The sequence below is a fragment of the Manacus vitellinus genome, unplaced genomic scaffold (genome assembly GCF_001715985.3).
Source record: "Manacus vitellinus isolate BGI_N305 unplaced genomic scaffold, ASM171598v3 scaffold_38_pilon, whole genome shotgun sequence".
In the NCBI taxonomy this organism is placed as follows: domain Eukaryota; kingdom Metazoa; phylum Chordata; class Aves; order Passeriformes; family Pipridae; genus Manacus; species Manacus vitellinus.
In genome coordinates this window covers 5,127,782-5,148,531 of record NW_021940526.1, presented here as the reverse complement: position 1 = coordinate 5,148,531, position 20,750 = coordinate 5,127,782, and the positions used below count along the sequence as shown (strand labels likewise).

At 45.5% G+C, this 20,750-nt stretch overlaps 1 long non-coding RNA gene across 1 annotated transcript in view; it reads left to right on the top strand.

The window, feature by feature from the left end:
- Positions 1-20,750, top strand: part of LOC108640594 — a 217,810-nt gene that overhangs the window by 130,123 nt on the left and 66,937 nt on the right. Inside the window, exon 4 of the long non-coding RNA XR_003915981.1 lies at positions 16,741-16,858. This is a non-coding gene — a long non-coding RNA (uncharacterized LOC108640594). The remainder of the gene's footprint in view (positions 1-16,740; positions 16,859-20,750) is intronic.

Below are 20,750 nucleotides of genomic sequence, written 5' to 3'. Positions count from 1 at the left end.
TTCAAAATAATTGGGTGAGGTGCTTTTCAGGAGAATTAATGTAACAAGAGCTGCTAAACTTATTGCACTTAAAAACACAAATAAGAGCGTTGGACAGAAGTTGTCAGTAGGTGGTCTCTTAATATCTCACCAGTTTTGAAGTTATGAAAAGGAGCAAGACTTTTTGAAATCTAGAAAAGAAAGAAAGAAAAGCTAGAAACCGAGTGAAAGAGCAGAGTCGCAGCACCGGTGACCCGAGAAACCTCATTGCTCCACTTATACTGGCACAATGTCATGTTCTCAGCCACTCCATCACCAGCAAGGGGAAAAAAAAAGCTTTTCCTTTCCTTTTAGTCAAAGGCAGTGGGTAAGCAGAGCACGCGGTTCAGAGGGTCATTAAAAAGCATCAAAGGAGGCAGCCTCATGATGGTAATAAGACGGCTGCAAGGAAATAAAGTGGGCATTGATCTGCACTATCGAGTGTGACATTTTAACCGAAGCTAAAAGCCAAGAGCAGATCTAGCCCTCTTATTCATCTGCCTGCCTGTTTTAGTAAATTGTCTTTTTTTTCCTCCAACCAGTGGCCTCAGAGGTCACTTCATATTAGCTGGCTTGTTAATACCGAGGCAATCAATACTTAATCAACAAGTAATGGGATTTTGCAGTCATCCTGTATGATCTTTCAATAAAGCCCCGAATCTATCTCAGCCCATTCAGAGCCTGACTAAAGGTGCACGATTGCTGCAGAGCAGGGATTTGATGGTCTGATGCTCTTAGGCTGATCTGCATCTGATTAAGACACCATGCAGCCACTGTCCTTCACCCTTTTGTTCCTTTATCCCCGTATAATGTAGCATGGCACAGAAATTCGTCATCTTAGCTTTTAGATGCAACAGCAAAGGAATTAATATTTCCTCAGTGCATGATGATCCAGCCTCTTGGTCATGATATGCAACCCAAAAAAAAAAAAAAAAACAAAAAACAAGCCAGCAAAGGGGGAGGGAAATTACAGGAGAGACAGTGACAGGTTTCACATATTGCCTTAGAAAACACAGTTATAACGAATGGGTCCAAAACTGCCTTTTTATCTCTGCCCTCTGTATCCTCCTCACCAAGAAAGATGTGCTAATGTAACACAGCCACTGGACGTGGCTGTGTGAGAACAGGTATTACAGATGATTCACTGGGGCAGGAGGAAGGAACAAAAGCCAAAATGACAGGCTTCTGGAAACATCCCTCTCTTCTCAGACCTCCAGTCCATTGTTGAAAAGGCTTGAGGGTCGCCCTGGTTTAGGCTAATTGTTTTACCCGCCTTCTTCTGCCATTGTGCCCAGAAACTCTGTGCAAATACTGGCTAACAAGGAATCCTGAACACATTCAGCCAGAAAAACAGCCCACGATTTCTGCTCTCCAAAACTACCAGCTAATGCTGGGAGAAAGAACAACAGTGCACATAAATGTTAGGGACCTGTGGCAAACTTCACCAGCTGCTTCCATGGACTTAGAGGAAACATTCACTGAGGAAGGATTTGTCTTTAGAAAGCTGCTGTAAAGGCCATGTGAGGCAGTGCATGATTATCATGAGAAATGGAACATTTTTATTTTACAATCCCCTCTACGTGGCCCATGCACAGGTGTACATGCCTGGAGCATCTCTGGGCTTCGAGATCTGTGCCACAGTGAGTGATTTTTATACATAACAAAAAGTATCAGTGGGTCTGTACAAAGAAAGGCTTTGGTGTTCTCAACTGACTTCTGGGTCTATAGAAAGAGGGAAGTGTAGCACCCCTTTAAAATCTAGTGCTTGGACACATCATTTACCTGGGGGACATGTAAGGGGGGTGAAGTTAATGGGGAAAAAAGGAAAAGCAAAATATAATTATGGGAACAAAACCAAGAGAACAGGTGAATAAAATACTGTGCAGAAATATGAAATGAGGATGATTGCTGACAGAAAACACGGGGATCGAACTAAAGCAGCTTCAAGGGGGCACCTGCTCCTTCAGTGGCAGGAGTGACACGTGCCTGCTGATGGCCAGGGCTGTGCTGGGGAGGGTTGCACAATTCCACATGACATGTGGAATATGGACCTGGTGTTTGTGCCTTTTTGTTCACTCCCGTTATTGGTGGCAGGGGAATGCACAGCGTGCGTGTGTATGAAAACATGCTCCTCTGAGTCACTTTGTGTTGTATTTTTGTGGATATGAATTTCTGGAAACCAAGGCTGTGTTTCCCATTTTCTGCTCTCCTCGGGGGCTGGGAATATCACACAGCTTCAAGCAGTGGCCTCTCTGTCAGTTCTGAGTTGCCATTTTCTCCCATCCTCTTGAATTTGTTTCACCTCCACTCCCTGCCCACACGGTGCGTCCGGCAGTGTGGGAGAGGGGTGGGCATGTGTCCTGCCAGTCCCCTGGAACAAGGCACAGGAGGGAGCTGCCTCAGATGTGAGATGTCCCAGACTGCAAATGCCACCCCTGGAGCTTAGGAAGTACATGCTGGCTTGCATCCCAGGTGGCCATTGCAGAGAGGAGGGAAATGCAGCAGCTCAGGCACAGCCTGCTCCTGTTACACACACTGAGAAGGTGTTTTTATAAATTACCTCTGGAGTATTTTGGTTGGCACTGCTGGTGAAAGTAGCTCCCAGGTTCACATCCTTTCTTCTAAGAGGGATGGCAGAGGAGGACTCTCCTATTTTGGCGTGGAGGCACACAGGGTAGGGCTGACAGCTTGGTTTCCAGTGAGTTCCCCTTGGGTGTTGGGAATGCTGGGGCCTGCGTGGAGGCAGGAATAGTGGAAAGAGCCTGTCATTCCAGCAGGTTCATCTCCAGAGATTGCTGGGATGGGTAGTGGCTGTGCTACCCATGCAGAAGGTATGGGGAGCACTTCACACAAAGAGTTCATTTCCCCCAGACACCAAGTGAGTTTGCTGTGGCCACAGTCCCCGTTGGACTGAGCATTTTTGCTGTGGATCCGTGCCAGGAACGCTGTGTCCATGGCTGATGGCTGAGTGCTGCGGGGGTTCCCGTTTGAGTCAGCCCTGAAAACAGGAGGAGACCGTTTTTATGGCTGCACAAAAGCCAGGATCAACTTGGGCCACTGAGTGAACAGTGACTGAGTGGTGTTGGGCAAAAATCAGGATTGGCTCACACATCAGTCCAATCCTCTAATCAGAATGAATTGAACTCTAATCTACTTCTTGGCAGTGAACAAATAGGCAGCTTGGATATGGGCGAGGTTCAGTTCCATGGATGTGTTTGTGCAGGGTATGGGGGTGCGGGTTAAAATTAGAGCTGTGTGAGCCCTGTAGGGTTCCATCCACCAGCAGGTTTGCAAATTAATCTGTGTTGCTTGATTTGCAGGGGTTGGAAACAAACCAAACCTCGTAGATTTGTTTGAAGGCTTTGTGTGATGTGGGGATAGGAGCTCCAGCTGTACTTGCTCCCTGGCATTTTCCCCTGAGTTAACCTTCCCAAGATAAGGCAGGAAGATCTTGTGTTTTTGTGGTGAATAGGTGCATTGAAAGGAGACTGCTGGCTTCACTGGTTGTCCTAAAAAATACTCCTTTTAAAGAAGATGGCCTTCCATCTCCTTCTTGTTCTTCTCCTGCACTAGCACTGCTTGTCTTCCTGGGTGGATCTTAGGTCACATATTCATTCTCACCTCCTTAAAACATCACTAGAGAGCCCCCAAGAAACTGCTGAATCTCCTGCTCTCTGATCCCTGTGGAAGAACTGTGGAGACAACTGGTGTATTGCTTCTCTTGAAGCTTCTGTTTCATAGAATTTATGTTAATTGGAGCTAATCATCACTTTGAAAGGGACACTGGGACATGTCTCACCTGATGACAGAACAGGGAACTGTGTAATGGAAGAGATAGTCAAGGAAGAACCAACTGAATGATCAAATATAACAAATATAACAAATATCATCTCCCAGCAGTGCGTAATGGTTTGTAACGTGTGCTGAGAACTGTGAAAATCCTGGCTGTGACACTTGTTTTGGCCTGCTTTACATGCAGCTCCTGAAATCACTCTTTACCTTGCACAGGAAGATAAACCTGGTGATTAAATTGTTATGATGAAGACAAGAATGTCTTTATTTGGCTAAACTTCAAACCTTCAAATCCCATGACCGTGTGGTCAGTAATTACTGTGGGGCAGGTTTTCAGAGAGAGGAGGGCACACTTCTCTGAAAACTGGAGACTTTTTCTCTTTTGTAGAGCATCTGCTGAGGGTTTGAAGCAGTAGCTGAGCAGTCTGGAGTGCAGTGTCTCCATTGTCTCCCTCTCCAGAAGTGGCAATCAGGTGACCCTTGCACACCTCTCTCCTGGGCTGTGGCTCTGCTGCCAGGATCGATAGCAGCTGTAATCACCAAGCTGGTGGGTGACACCTGACAGCGAGCCCACCGTGTCAGTGAGCTGGGCAAGCTGGCAAGGGACAGCTCAGGCCTGAGGAAAGGTATAAATGAAACAAAGAAAGAGGACAATTGGATTGCCTGGCCTCAACAGATGCCTGCTGAGGATAGATCTGCTTCAAGTTCCATGTTGCCATGGCCCATGCTTCACTGTCCTGCTGCAACCCCCACAGCCTTCTGCCAAGGGTTTAACCCCTGGGATGTGGCTGTGGGAGGAAGATGAAGATAGTGCTAATATTGTGCAGTGGTGGGGCCTTACAGCAAAAAGAGGAATAAAGTTGCTGTTTGTTAGAGTTGTCCTGGCTCGCCAGTTCTGCTTCGTGGGTGAGTTTTGGGCTGGATCTCTCCTCCCTGTTCGGCAGGCAGCTTAATTGGCCATAGCTGAGTGTTGCAGGTTTAACTGGGAGGATTAGCAATTGCTCTGGACAGTGTTGCTGTTAGCAGGGGGGTTTGAACTCTGAGGGGGAAAGATCAGCAAAGTGTCTCGTGTGCATTTTGTAAGCGATGACAGACCACAGCGAGGTACCAGGGGCTATATTAGGTAGAAATCTTACATGGAGCTTGGAATGGGATAAGGGGAAAAGTGGAGATAGTGAACAATATGTGCCTATTTTTGTCCATCAGCCAGATATCTCTTGGTCAGTTTGTTACAGGGGTTGCCTGGAAAGGTCAGCAGCTCAGAGAGCTGTGCTGCAAAACATGCCTGGGCTGAACCGAAACTCTCATTCCTGCCTAAGCCAGGCAATCTCACAACTATCAGCTGTGAGCTGCAGCGTGGGCAAGGACTGTCCTGTTCCTGTGCTATGGACATGTTGGTACTAGTCAGTTATGACACCTTTTATCAGTTCCAGAAAATGTCTTTGTTTTCTGCAGACTCTCGTTTCTTTTCAGCAGGGCTTTGAAGGGAGTGCTTTGGTTTGAGCTGTGCCTTGCACAAAAAGGCAGCTCCTGGAGTCTGCTGGCAGGCTGACCCCTCTGCACCGACACAGGACAATGGCAGTGCGACCTGCATTACTCAAATTCCAGCCTTCACAGAGCTGTCATCAGCATGCCTGGAAAATTAATGTCATTAGGCTGTCGCTGGAGGCTTGGCATGGCTGCTTCCCCCTGCCTGGGAGAGGAAGCCACGGTGGGGAGTGAATATTGTGGCTTGCTGCTGCACAGGAGGGACAGGCACTGCCCAGAGCTGGGGGGGTGTCTGTCTTCAGGAATTTTGCAGTGGCAGTCTACCCTCTCCATTTAGCACTCTGAGCTTTTGTGTGTTTGCAGCTCTGTCTTTAGTGGTTCCTGGCCTCTGTGCTAACCAGGGACTGATTTGGGCACTGGTATTCAGTGTGGCGTTGTGACACTTTCCAATTTCCACTGGGCATTATCCTGAACAAGAAGGGCGAGAGTGCAACAGTTTTTCTCCCCTCTTGAGTTAAATGGGTTTCTTCCACTGCCCTCCCTTACACCCTTTTTTGGTTTTAGGGCTTCTTGACATGAAACAAAGTCATAGTGCTAAAGCCAGTGAACAGGGTCATGAATGTATTTCTTGTCCTTGACAGCAATGGCACTCAGCAAAGTGAATAACAGTTTAAAACTATGCAAGGGGGCTGAGCCTCCTCACATCAGCCTTTTGAGTGACTTTTGGAGAATGGTTTTACTTGCAGGTAGGTGGAAAAGCTTCCAAGCTCTTCTTCCTGAGAGAACAGTGTGTGGCTTTCACAGCAAGCCTCATCCTACAGATCAGCAAGAAACAGAAATCTTGCCTGACACAGGGAGCTTTCAGGGCAAGGACATACACCCAGTAATGAACAAAACTTCAAAATGGCACAATCTCCCACCCAGGCACCTACTCTGTGATGCTCAGAGGTCTGTACAAAATCTGTAAGACGTTGATTAGTATCCCCACACAATAACTGTGTACATGACATTAACCAACAGACATCCTCTCTGAGTGTTATTTGGTCATTTGCATTACAAATATCCAGATCAATAAGAGCAGATTCCTAACTCTTCATCTTCCTTTTAAGTATCAATAGATAAACTCCTGTTCCATATAAATAAATAACATGGACTAAATAAAGAGAACAGACTGAGATGCACTGAAGAACACAGGAGAGTGCAGCTACAGCTCTGGTACCTTTGGCACAAACAGACCTGTGCTGAAAATGCTCCTTGCCCAGCAAGTTGTTCCTCTGAACACAGAGGCAACAAAAGCTGACACGGGGCACTGACCTCTGTGAAACAGCTGCTTGTCTGACTGTTTCTGTCACAAGTACAAAGAGCTCTCCCCTTTTATTTATATATTTTATTTATTTATTTTTAATTGCGAGCTGTCACTGAAGGCAGAACCAAATCAATTCCAGAATAAACAGCACAGGGGACCAGTGTGAGCAGGGAAGGCTGTGCAGGGGGAGTGGATGGGGTGCTGTTTGGAGTAAATCAGGTGTGTTCTCTGCAGGACCCAGGGAGCTCCCAGCAGAATAGGAAAAGACAGCATTCCCGTGCCAGGAGCGGAGCTGGCCTGGCAGCGCTGCAGAGCTGTCCAGCTCTGGAAGCTCAGGTGTCTCCAGGCATGCACATGGCAGCTCTTGTTATCTCACAGCAGTGACATCCTGTGCCTTTCACACTTCAGTTTTGCTCTCAGAAAAAAAGCCCCACTGCAATATTCAGGGTAAAACTGTGCTCATTTATGAGTGGGTCTGTGAAAAAATAATACTTTATGCTCTGCTCTGTCTCGTTGCTTTGATGAAGAAATAGTGTAAGATCTTTGATATTTACAAGTCCTTTCTTAGGGGCTGGTTTTATTTTAGATAACTTCTGCTTGGGCATCCCTTTGTTGTAATGTCTGTAGAAACACGTAATGTTTGCACTACAAGTTCTTTACTCAAAGGGAATTTTTGATCGATGGCAAATCGGGAGCTACTGTTCATGGTCTGGGATAGCTGAGAAATGTGGAAGGGGCTGAACTGAGTGTCTGTGTTTATGTTCCAGGGAAGAGGCCCATCTGGACTTGCTCTGCCTTGTGCCTTGCTCTTGAGAGGTCCCTTTGCAAAGCGACAACTTTCTTTCCCAATGACAATTACTTGTGCCCCTCTCAACCACGCTTGGCAGTGGCTGCCTGACTGCCAATATTTACCTTGCTTTATTACATTCCTGTAAACTTTGGTTGGCTATCAGAGCCAGTTGATGACTCGGACAATTTGGAATCCGAAGGGCTCTTATGAAATTAAACACCGCCTTTGCGTGCCATCCCAGCCTCGGGATGGGCAAGTGAAAATAAATGTTCCAAAGGTTGTACTTTATATAGCCACAGACTTGACCTCTAAGTGCCTTAAAAGGGCTCACATACTTAAAGGTGCATTACCAGGCCTTACACTAATTCACTGTGATAGCTAAAGTGCTCTGTGTGTACCACAGGAGACCAGAAGCCCTTGAGGATCCTTTAGAGCAGAGCATGTGGGCAGTTAACATTATTCAGCTTGAATTTTGTATTTGCAGCCAGTCATGAGTGAAAGTAGGGGTGGACTATTTGCATATTGTTTCAGTATAAAGCTGGAAAAATGCTTCCATATGTGCAAGTCATGTAACTTCATCCTGTGTGTTTCTCAGATGCCTGGAAAACCCTAAATAAGACGAGGCCCCTTTTTTATTTTCCTTGTTTTTTTCTTCTCTTCTTCTCTCCGCTGAGAATTTCTTGGGAGCATTCATCCCTCCCTCTCTTTAAGTTTGCTGGTCTAAGCAGGAATACTTGAGACTGATTTTAATTCTTAACTAGATGGACATGATTTATTAATTCACATTTGAAATAACAATTGCAGTCAGAAGGAATCAGCTGAAAGCCTTAATTACATTGGAAAATATGCTTCAGTGTAGCATGGCCCCATCCAGCTTTCAGAATGCATAATTATAATCATTTTTTAATTTTTATATTTGAAAAATTGTGATGGAGACCAGACTCTGCTGGCTACTCACACTGCTTCAAAGCGATGTCTAAATCAGAAGTGAGTCTTTAAATAGATCATTTTCTTACTTGCTTGTTAGTGCCCAACCACATATGTAGACTTATTGTGCAGGGTTTGGCCTCGGTGTTTTGAGTATTATTTTTACATCTGAGCCAACTAGCAGTTTCTGTGCCCAATTCCAAGGAAAAAAAGATGTTAAACTGTGAATGTGCACTGGCATATGAGCTGAGATTAGGTAATTTGGGAGCACTCCATAGAAATCACATATGGGCTTTGGAGACTGGGAATTCGTTCCTGTTCAAACAGTGACCAAATGGGAAATGGGGAAAGTAAGATCAAGGTAATTAAAAAAAAAAAACCAACAACAACAACAAAAAAAAAAAACCAACAAAAAATAAACCACTGAACCTCCTGAATAGAAAAAAGGCACCACAGAATGAGAAAGAAAAAGCAAAGCCTTCCTTGCCTTAATCTTGAAAAAATATGACAGTTGAGGGAGGAATTGGCTCACCTGACCCAAAAGAGGTAACACATGAGCACTTCTAGCTTTGATTGCGGTTCCTGTCACCGTTCTGTCCCTTGAGACTTCTGAGTATCTTCCTTCGTTCCTTGTCTGTCTGTCTTCACTCCATGTCTGTTTTCTGACCATCTTTTCTCTTCCCCGTGCCCCTGTGCCCCCATTCTGTTATCTGGGTTAGCTCTTCATTAAGTTCCCCATAAACCTGGGGCTAGTTAAGGGAAACTGCTGTGGAGTCAGTCTGTGTGAGACAATCGCTTTGTTATGCCCTGATATCCTGGAGGAAAACATTCCCTGAGGGCTACAGAGCTCGAGTGGACTACAGGGTCTGTTCATCCAGTGTAACAACCTGGAAAAGGTATGAACTGGCTTATGGAAGAACAGCATGACTGGCAGCATGAAATCCCAGCCCCTGCCCTCTGGAAAAGAGATGGTGGAGCTACAGAACGAGGAACTGTGGGATTCTTTGTTGGCTTTGCCTGACCATCTGTGAGGGGCAGGAGCCCTTCCCCCTTGGAATGTCCCCAGGCTCAGCCCCTTGGACACAGCAGAGAGTGAAGCAAAATGTAATAAATGGTCATATGGGATGATGGAGAAGGTGGATGGAGAGGGCTGAAGGGGAAGAGGAACAGCTGAAGGAGCTCATAGTTCAGCTTGAGTAGGAGAGAAAAACCTAATCCAAAACCTCATCTTAATTAGAATGGAGAAGGGAAGGGTTGCTGCTGTTCAAGGCCAGAGCAGCAGCTGGGGACTGGTGTGTGCTGGCCACCATAAAAGCCACAGGGTTATTTTCTCACTCTAAGCACAGGATAAAGCAACTCTTTCAGGTGTTGGAAAATGCTAAAACTTTTCCCTGACAGGATGATACTGGATGAGGTGTTCTAAAGAAAGCAAAACTTCCTGAAGACAGATCTGCCCATCCCAGAGGCAGAGGTGGCACCACTGACCACACAGGCTCTGATTGTCACTGTGGCAGCAAAAATAATTTTTTTTTGCACCTTTATCTACCAGGCTCCAGATAAGGAACACAGTTTGCTTACCAAGCTATTAGAAATAGATTCACAAATGCTGAAAATGTGTATTTCTTCCTCAGCAAAGGGCTCTTCTCAGGATTTTCCTGGAACAGAATGTTCTGAAATCATACACAGGAGTAGAAGAGTAATTGGTTAAAACAGGGGGAAGGAAATATCACTTTAACCACTCTGTGTCCTTGAGTAATGTTAAAAGCTTTTACCTTTTTTTCTCCAAACTTGATGAAACTTCTTACACCTGCACGTGTGCAGAAATGTACTTCTGAAGTAAAACATGGTAAGTGCTCTTCAGAAGTCATTGTTAAAATACAGAGGAGGATCCTTCTTTTATTCTGAGTCCTTCCCTCAGATGTGCACAAGTCTTCAAATATTTTTACAGGAAATCAGTATGGTGGAAAGCCCTTTGTGGTTATGACTTACCTGATGAAATAATTCCACTTATCCTTGTGCCTAAAAGGTGGAAATGACACAGTTTGTCTGTGCTCTTCCTTATCAGCTTTTCCCCAATGTAGCATTGACAGTATTGAACCCCAAACCTACATGACCCACCTGTGGGTGTCTCATTACCTCTTCAGATCTTCCACAAAACTTGTCCCCTTTGCTCTCCTCCCTGGGCCCACTGAGGGCCACCACCCACTGCCTGGCTGCTGAGCCCACATCGTGTGCAGTTTGGCCTTCTTTTTGTGGGGGGCTTACTCAGACCTGAAGTGGTGTCTTGCCAGAGCTGGGACACACCTCAGAACTTCCCCAGCAGGCTCCTGACCTCTCTGGGACTGGGAAACGGCCCCTTTATAAAAGAGGTTTGTGGATGTTGATAGGAAAAGGCAAGGGGAGAGCTAACAGGGAGGCTGTGTCTGGTAAATTCACCTCTTCTGTCTCTTCGCCTGACGAGCGATAAATAAGGCGAATGCGAGACCGTGCTTGGAAATATGGGAGAAAAGGACAATTTTTCCTACTCTTGGCTTGGCTTCCAACAGTGTTTGCTGCCTGCCAGCATCAGGTGAGTTACAGACACCAGGTCATCCTTACCTGCCTGGAGCCAAGGGGGCAGGAATAACCCCAGGAACACTGTATTTCCTGTCACTGACGAGTGGTGTTCGCTGCCCCTCTGATACAATCCCCTGCCTGGTGGTTAAAAAGGAGGGAAGTTATGTCCAGCTGTTTGTCCATCCTTTCCCAGCAATAACACTGCTTAAACATGGACATGCATCTGTGTGGATTTTTCCCATATGCAGATACACAAATATACAGATGCCCACCCACAGACGTGAGTGTAATGCTCCTGTACGTGCCCAGCTCATCAGCTGTCTGCCTGAGGAAAGCAGGACTAAACTCTGGGCAAACTGGAGGTGAAGGAAGGGAATCAAGACTGATCTCTGGAAGGGGCAGACAGTTCCAGTGAGCAGTGCAGCTCAGCAGCTTTGGAAAGGGAGGATTTCCGAGAGCAGAGAACGTTGTTGCTTTAGGATCTGATTTTATTCTGAATGTTTGAGTACTTAATGAAGGGTAACACCACAGCAAGAGCAAAGTAAGACTTGTTGGTGCAAAAATCATCTCCTTACCTGACCCCCAGAACGGAGATTTCTGAGCATTAAGCACCTCTGCATTTGTCCTCCTTGGCCACGAAAGAAGTTTATTTTTATTCCCATTTTAATGTTAGGAAACTGAGAATCTGGGAGACAGTAATTTGGCCTTCCAAAGCCCTGTTTAAATAAGTAGGTATAGAAAGAGGGCAGCGTGCCAGAAAAAGAAGGTCTTCTGAAAACATTTCTGCAAACATCAAGAGGGAGCCAAATGCTTTCTGCTACGCTGGCCCTCCTGGGAAGGACATTTTCTGCAAACCTGGCCTTAATTGGTGCTGAGCACTGGAAAATTCTGGTCCTCTACCCAGCATTTATGGCATTATGGGTCAGCATGGTGTATCTGTAGCATTAGGCTGTCCAACCTCTGATTCAATCTTTGCCCTGGCTGTACATGCCCAATTTATTTTATTTGTGAAGAGGAAATTCAGGAAGAAAAGGAATACACTTTCTCCCCCTTTCTCTGCTTTTATTTTTTTTTTTGTCCTTCTCATCTTTCAGCCTGGGATTTACAGTAGCATGGCCCATCCTACCCCCTTCCAAAATGCCCTGGAAAGGAGCCATCTGTGGGTTCCCTCTGTTGCTACATTTCCCAGAGAGCTTGCAGAGTGACATTAATTGTTTTGATGGCATGCACCTATTCGTTGTTGCACACCACTGCCACCTCTCCTGCCTTTCTGGTTTTGCCTTCCCTCATCTCATAATCTCGTGCTGCACTCAAATATTTGTGTACCGTCAGCTCAGAGGGAGTCAGGGCCCTCCAAGCAGAGATGTCCCAAAGCCATTCCAGCGTGGGGAACACATTTCATACTTATCAGGCCGTTTGTTGTGTACAGGTGGGACCCACCTGCTCCGCGTTATCGGAACCGGCTCCTCTCTGGATTCTTCCCCCTGGGCTGGCTGTGCAGGATCGGAGCACGTCCCCTCCACGTTCCCTTTGCCCAGGTACAAGTTGTTGACTGCACGAGGAGCTGACATTCAGTGCTGCTCACTCTTCTCCAGCAAAGCCATGGAAATCTGCTGGACTTCCCGGGCAATATTAAATCCCAAGCAAAAGCTTTATAAAAGCTACCTCAGAACACTACCAAATTATTAGTATTCTTTCTCGTAATACAGATGAGGTCTCATTTTATTGAAAGAAAGGGAGAGAAAGAGTGTGGTGGTTTTTTTCCCCAGCCCTCTTGGGAATTATTTTATTGAAAATATCAAAACCGGGAAGATTTCTGCGGTGCCAGGGGTCAGAATCTTTGACTAGTTTGTTGTAATGTGAACATATAAAAATTCACTCGGTGCTCATTCTCTGCCTTTTATTTAATGTACATTCCAGGTAGTTCCACTTTGATTCTTTACATTACTGTCCCTAGCACTGACATTTGCCTTGAGTGTTTTAAATTTCTTTCATGAATTCTGAAGACGGAAAAACTTCAGGAAAATCACCACTGGCTTAATATGTATTGATGTGCTATTACCAGTGGAACGAATTTTTGTTATTCCAACTGACACTGAATAAACAAGTGCTTTCTGTTTCTTCTGAGAAGCTCTGACTTGAAATATCCTTCACTGTAATATCTCCACTTAAAAATAGCATTTTCTTACTGGGTCCCTGTGAATCATATCTGCATACCTTAATGAGTAAGTGTTTAATATTTTAATTTCTATTAATACAGAATGGTAAGTGCTGCTGGAAGTCAGCTGAAGTAAGAACTATGGCAGGCAGCTAAGTTACATTTCTCCCTGTGCATCATTGTCATCATCACCAAGTACTATCAATATAAGGACCAACCAGCTCCTAATTTCAAAGGAACTGGGTTTTTCAGTGATTGCTAAGGGCAGAGTTGTCACGCAGACCCTTTATTGTGACAATGATTCATGAGAAAAAAAGAAATCAGCCTGATTCTCTCATCACCAGTGACATTTTCTTTGGACTGCCAGTTAATTTTTTTTTTTTTTTGCTTATAAATAGATTACTCTAAAGTCAGGTAAAGGTGACAATATGGAACCCCTGTAGATATTTATGTTAGTCATCTTTTAGCATAAACCTGGGCTGTAAAGTGAGATCTCCAAACACAACCTCGTTACCTCAGCTTTTTTTTTTTCCCTTTTCTTACAAAAAGAGGCAAGTTCATCTGGGCTGTGTGTTTAAATCCTGTGAAGGTTTGTGTCCAGCTCTGAATTAGGCAGTGTCTCTGATGGCAAGTGATAATCCTGATTTGGAACAACTCTGCTCCCTGAATGCTGGCTCTTCTGCAAACTGGCATTGCTTGTTTTAGGCTGTGTTGGCCAGTGTTAAAATGCCTTTAAATTCCCCCAAAATGACAGCTAAGGAAAGTATTGTGTTGGTGTTTTGAGTCAGATCTTAAAAGAAGGACAGCTTTTGTCTGAGATCATACACAGCATCAGGCACAAGTGCTTCTGGGGGGTTATGAAGGCTCCATCCATGCAGCTGGGAATGCAGGAATATTGCTGATGCAAAGAGGAATGTGTTTCTCAGGGCTGCACTGTGCACCTCCATGATCTGAGATGAGAAAAACATGCCATCAGGATGTCTTTGATTGCTTTAACCTTTCTGTCCTCCACACTGAGGCAGCCCCTGGAGCCGCTCTCTTGCTTCCAGCCAAGATTCCAGCCTCTTTCCAAATATTCCATTTTAAGTAAGCAGGTGGTTGAAGTCTTCCTGAGTCCAGGGACATCTTACCTCCGGCAGGGTTTAAACCACAAATGAAACAAAGGGAAAAAAACCCACGGAAAACCAGAGTGAACCCGGGCCGGCGCTCGCGTCTCTGCTTCCGACTACGCAATCCGTGTTCTGGGAGTAAACTCAGTTCTGCGTGTTTAATCTGACACCTTTTGCAAGCAACACACTCACTCAAAACACCAGCAAGGAATAAACACCACCAGCCCTCTTGTAGATCTTTGATTGGGTAGCTAATTCACAAATGATTGACTACCCAAGTAGTGGGAGCATATGGAGGCTCTGTGAGCGACTGTCAACACGAGGAAAGTAGTCGGGGAAGCCAATTGTTAAGAACTGAAAACAATAGCGAACAAGAAAGTCCTTGAAGGAATGTGGCACTGGGGCTGCTCAAAGCCTGGATTTATGAAAACGCGGGGCCAAAACAAAAGAAGATGGCAGCATCATTTCCTATATGTGCTCCTCGTTGTTGGTTATTATTATTCCAATTTTTGACACTTGAATGAAATGTGGTATAATTGGGCTTCATAGCTGCTGCTTCAGGCGACATCAATTGCCTTTTTTAAAAATGATGATGGCATTGAGGGAGACTCTTTTTTTCCTTTTTATGTTTGGAAGCCGCCGCACTCTCGGTGCCACTCGTACAATACACGAAAGGGGCATTGTACTCCTGGGAGGGTCTGCAGGGCTGGGGACTGATCCCAGGAAGAAATATGAGATGGAGAAGCAAAGTAAACATACTGTAGGATGTTATGCTAAAGCTAATCCCAAGATATCCCTTCTTCTCTTTCCCTGCCTGGGCTTTCCTTACCGGTAGCTCGAGCCTTTCACTTCCTTCCCTGAGTGTGCAACATTGCAGGTGTGTGCAAGAAAACTCCATTCCCTGCCTTCCTTTGCTTTGATTCAGTAATCAATTCTGTCAAGTTTGAAGGACCTTAAGCTGTCATGAAAGGAAAATCATTCCCTAAACTGTGTTTATTTCTGCTACAAAAAACCACCCCTGAATCTTTTGTTTGTATTGATAGGTATAGTGCAGGAGTTGGTTGGCTTATTTTGACTCGGGGAGGAAATCAGATGAGAAGCATTATGTTTTTCAAAGTTGTATTCAGCAGGGAAAGGGAAGATGTGTATTCATCATTCTGCTTTTGCATTGAGAAGCAATTCTTTAGGAGGTAGAACAAATCTTTAAAAAATAATGCTGGAAATACTCTAATGACTCAGGAGACTGAATGAAGCTATTGTGGCTGGATCCTTTGTGGGGGATAGATCCTGCTGGGCATGTTTTAAATACCGTGCCCCTCATTTCTGATATACCCCAGCACAGAGCAGCATTTCACCTCAGTGTTCCCAAGGGAACTCTGGCCCCCCCAAAACTGCTGGGGTGTCCTGCCCTTACAGCCTGCATGTCCCCACCATTAAGGTTTGAGTGGTGATGTCCAGCTGAAAGAAGCAGAGGATTTTTTAGCTGCAGTAGGTGAAGCCTTTGCACTGCCTGAATGAGGTGGAACTGTTACTGGAGGAGAGAAGGGAAATAAATTGTGCCACCTCCGTGTAGCTTTAAAACCAAAATATTTGCGTGTATTGAAGGCAGTTTTTCCCTTCAGACAGACCCAAATGAAGGGTCTGGATCCAAACACCCCCAAATGAAGGGCCATCTGTACTGTAGCTCTGCTGTAGCTGCTTCCCAGAAAACCTGCCAAGGGATGCGCAGGATGTAGCCCCTGTGCCAGGTGCTGTCAGCAGCAGTTGGATGCTGGTTTCAGACGTCAGGAGGATCCTTCTAAAATTAACACACACGTGCAGGCCTGCACAGGTCCCCAGGTGAGCAAGAGTGCTCCCCTTGGTGCTCTCAGGCAGGGAACTTTTCCCTTTTTCCAAGGCCTAAGTCTGTGCATAAAGCAAAGGAAATGCCACTCGGAAAAAGAAGGAGCATAAATGGGGAAACACAGCCACAGTAACAGAAATGTCAGTTTATGATGTACAGCTTGTAAACAAGATGTGTGTAAAATCCCCCTCCACGCACACACACGTGGGTGTGAACTGTATTTTGGGCAGGAGTCCTTTTCTTGGAATCCTTGAGTGGTTTGGGTTGGAAGGAGACCATGAAGATCACCTCATTCCAATCCCCTTGCTGTAGACAGGAACACACCTTCCACTAGACCAGGTTGCTTCAAGCCCCGTCCAACTTGGCCTTGAACACTTCCAGGCATGGGGCAGCCATAAATTCCCTGGGCAACCTTTTCCAGTGCCTCACTACCCTCACAGTAAAGAATCTTATCCTAATATCTAATCTAAACTACTGTCTTTCAATTTGAACCCATTTCTCCTTGTCCTGTCACTGGAGATCATTGCAAATAGTCTCTCTCCATCTTTCCTGTTGACTCCCTTCAGGGACTGGAAGGCTGCAATTCCTTGCTGGGTCACACAGATGCCAGGGGTAGCCGTGCTGGTGGAGGCACGTCCTCCCCTTCTCCCAGCATCTCCTTCTGACTTTTCATTTTCACCAAAATGCCAAACTTCGACTACTTTAAGGCTCTGCCAACTGATAAAACCCCTTTCTTCTTCCTCCTCATCTTAGTGAGATCCCAAGTGGAGGATTCCTGGTGACAGCCAGCGCTACTGCCGGGATCTGGGAGCTGCCTGCGGGCGCCGAGCTGGAGCAGAGCAAGCAGAGTCAGGAGTGCTCATATTGACAGGTAACTCTTGGAACTTCATTGCCTAAAGACACAAATTTCAGAGCAGTTCTTGGGTGTAGGCGTTTAACTACTAATGATTTAGAATCTTTAAACAATTCTAAAATATTCTTTTTAATGAAATCTTTGCCGTTAACCTTTAACTGCTTCCAGTTCACAGAATGCTTTACAAGAAAGGGCAGGAAATCAATAGCTCTAAAAAGCAGAAGCAGCAGCCCTGGTGCATCAGCATGTGCATATCATAGTGGTGTGCCAGTGCCAGGCATTGCCCAGGGCAAGCAGGGGGTGACACACAAGAGCTGTCCCTCTGCCTGCCTCACTCGTGCATCATAATCTAGCTCATGGGGAAAAGGGATGAGGATTGGTTTTCATCACCAAGCCATTATCAGGGGAACCTGGGGAAGTGATGTTTGTCCACACAGGAATCCTCACATCCATTTATTTTTGAGACCTCGTTAGTGTGAGTACAGCAAGCAAGATTTTGACCTGTTTTTGGTCTTGTGCTGGTCCTGGAAATTCTTGTTACTTTTGTGACTCTGCTACAAGTACTATAAAACAGGAAAAGACTTAAAAATTAATTTATCTTCTTCTCAACCTCAATTTGTATCTCTATGCAAACAAACAAAACACACACACACACACACCCATAAACCCCCTGTTCAGTGAGCTTTCCTGCTTTCCTTTGTTCAGCTTTTCCATGCTTTTGTCTTAGATGTTAGAAGGTTGGACACAAGGTCATCCACAACCCATTTCATGTGGATACAGCAAGTCAGTTCAGGTCTTCTCCCCCTCCCCTCAATTCATCTGAAAGCTCTGCTGTGCAGTAATGGGGCTGAAAACACAGCCCTCATGGTGCAAAATAAAAATACTGCCGTTCCACAGGACTGCTGGGAAAGGATGTCCCAGGTGAGTGGCTGTGCAACTCAAAATGGGTTGTTTGGGTATGTCACATATGACTTCAGCAGTAGATTAGTGTGAGTTTGAACCCTTTTAAGCAGAAGCTGGGAAGGGGGTAGAAATACTTCTGTCATCAATAATTACAGGAACTTCTGTTCAGCCTTTGCTGCTCCTCACGGCCTGGGACATCCTCCTTGTGGAGCCCAGGGAAGGGCAGTTCAGGGAGGATATTATTGACGGGTGTCACAACCCCCCAGCGTGTGTCACTTGCCGATAGCAATTATTGTGGTGGCAGGGCTCTGCCCAAATGTTGCCATGGATATGGGCTGTGATCTCCTGTGAGTTGTTTGCCCAGTTTCTGAAGCTGACTCCTCTGTGTCTTAAACAATTATTGAAATCTATATGCTCTCTTTCCCTGTCTGTAAAAATGGGCTGACTCCCCTCACTAGTGTATTTGGAGAACAAATTAATAATGTCAGGCACTCAAGAGGAAAAGTTTTTCAATGTACATTTGCTCTGCAAAACTGCTCAATATTGTTATTATTTATTATTCTATGGACTCATCACTCTCAGCTCCCTTCTGCCAGAAGCTGCTTTGAAAGATGGATAAGTTGCACAGAAATTATTTTCCTTCGGTTTTCTTTGTGAGAAGGTTTTAAATGCAGCGTGGGGAGGGGTGTTTTTGTGAGGGAGGGCAAAGGAAGACAAGCTGCTGTGATTAAATGAGTTTGAAAAGGTGGAACCAAGGAAAGATAACTTCACACCTAAAATTCAGATTGCTGTATTACCAAATTTTTTACTCAGATAACAGGCAGAAATACATAAGAGTATAAACAATCCTTTTAGTACCTGCAGATATGTTTATAACACTTCAGTTTTCTCTCTGTGCCGTCTTTCCCTCCTCGCTGGTACAGCAGAAGTAAAAGGCAGGCAGAGATGTGAATAGCCCTAATTACTGTTTGTGAATTCTGTGTTTGAGGTGGCTGATAGATACCAGCACTGCTCCTGTCTCACTCCCTACTTCCAGTGCCTTTCCATCTGGTGCAGCTCGGGCTTTACGCTCCCTCAGGTTGATGTGAAAACTCCTGTGAAAGCAGAGTCATTGATTTTTTTGTAGGTTTAGTGCCAGAGCAATTTTAGGTGGCACGAGGCTGATTTCCTTGACTTTCGCTTTCCTGCTCTTGATACTTCTGTGTCAAACTCAACACCTTTCCCAACACTATCCTCCTCCTCATAATAACAAAGTACTCAGCACCTCCTCCTCCTCACTAGCGCTGTCAGCAGGAGCAGTGGAAGGGTGCTACAGGCGACTGTGTTTGTTTTGACAGTGCCAACTTTCAAAAGAATCTGCTGAGTTAGTGGGAGGTCTCTGTGTGTTTGTGTTTCTAAACATAATTGTTTAATTTGGGGATATTTCACCACTGCGCATCTCGTGGGGAAGTTACAGCCTGGCCTTCAGTTCCTGCTTGAGAGAGACATTGTGGTGAAGAATTTGATGTGCTGCAGCTCTCTCTCATTTTGGAGACAGCTCATGACATGGAGGGACTTTTCCAGGTCTTCCAGTTAGTTGGTGATAATGGAATAAGTAGTGGGGAGATTATTGTATTGTGTTATTGTAAAAAGGCAGCTGAAGGCTCCATTTTGGTGTCACGTATGTAACCATTTATCACAGTAAATTATCTCTGTAGTATCCATGGCCAAACCAGCAGGATCAGGATCAGACCCTGGAGCTGTGTGGGCTGCCAGGAATGGTGGTCACAAACACACCCGAAGGGATTCTGCCTGAGTTAAAGGGTATCACTGAAGACAGATTCTCACATATTGTCTTTCAGGTGTCAGTGACAGGAGGTGCCATGATTTATGACGTGGCACAGGAATCCCTGATTAATTGTCTGGCACTGCTGATGTGCAGGACATGACGTGCAAAGTGTTTTTTCCCAAGCATTTTATAAAACGTAGTAGGCAGGGAATGGACTCCGAGGCTGAAGTCCTGACACTGGGGCTGCCTGCTCACAGAAAGTGTGTTAAATCATCCCTTTAGTCCTCCAGCCGCTCTCTCATCCCACTTAGGGGGCTTATCCCTCTCCTCTGAGTGCTCAGGGAGATCAGAGCCCAAGCCCCGCTCCTCGGGCTGGTGTCAGTGATGTGCACAGAGCAAATGCCTTCAGCAAAATCTCCGTGGCACCGAGGCCATTTACATAGAGCCAGCAGGGCTATTTAGGTAGGTGCCAACCTGAAAGCTCCTTATTTCTGAGCTCCTTCAGGACTCAGACCTTGCAAGAGACCAAATGTAAGTGGATAAAAGGCTTTTGCACATGTAAGTCCAGTGGCCCCTTCACACTGGTGATAGAAGAAATGGAGACTCTGCCCAAACTCTATTGAAATAAAATCCTGCATTTTAATCGGTGGATTTTCCACATTTCTCTGCATACTATTGTTTCTTTTTATTTTGCAGCATGCCTGCTCGATTCATGAGGCATTTTTGTGTCCTTTCCAAAATGTGGGATAGGCAGTGAACTCAGCTTCAGAGCCATAAGCCTTTTTCTTCCCCACCTAAAAAAAATCCCACCTGCTCTCTCTTTATACATTACCACCCTGCCTACAGCTGAGATAGGGATGTAGGGAGACAGGGAGTGTATCTGTGAGCGTGCTGCTCATGCTTATATTCCAAATGAACATGACATTATCTTTGAACTTAAAACCACTTCTTTGAATAACTACATTTTTTACACGGCACAACAGTGAGCCTCAGCTTATAACAAAAATACATCTGCAGAGGGAACTGGAGTTTAGCCTGCAGGGACTGGATCTGCCTGTTTATCAGTTTGTGCATACAGGGATGAACCCTGCAGTGGTCCTGCCCAAAAATGAAACTAAGGCGTTTGCTACTCGGGGAACTGTGGGCAGCCCTGTGTGCCAGGGGATTAGGGAGGGGGAGGACTTCCAAAGGGAAAGGCTGCAGCCCAGAACTCGGGTTTCCTGGGGGTGGTGCAAAGAG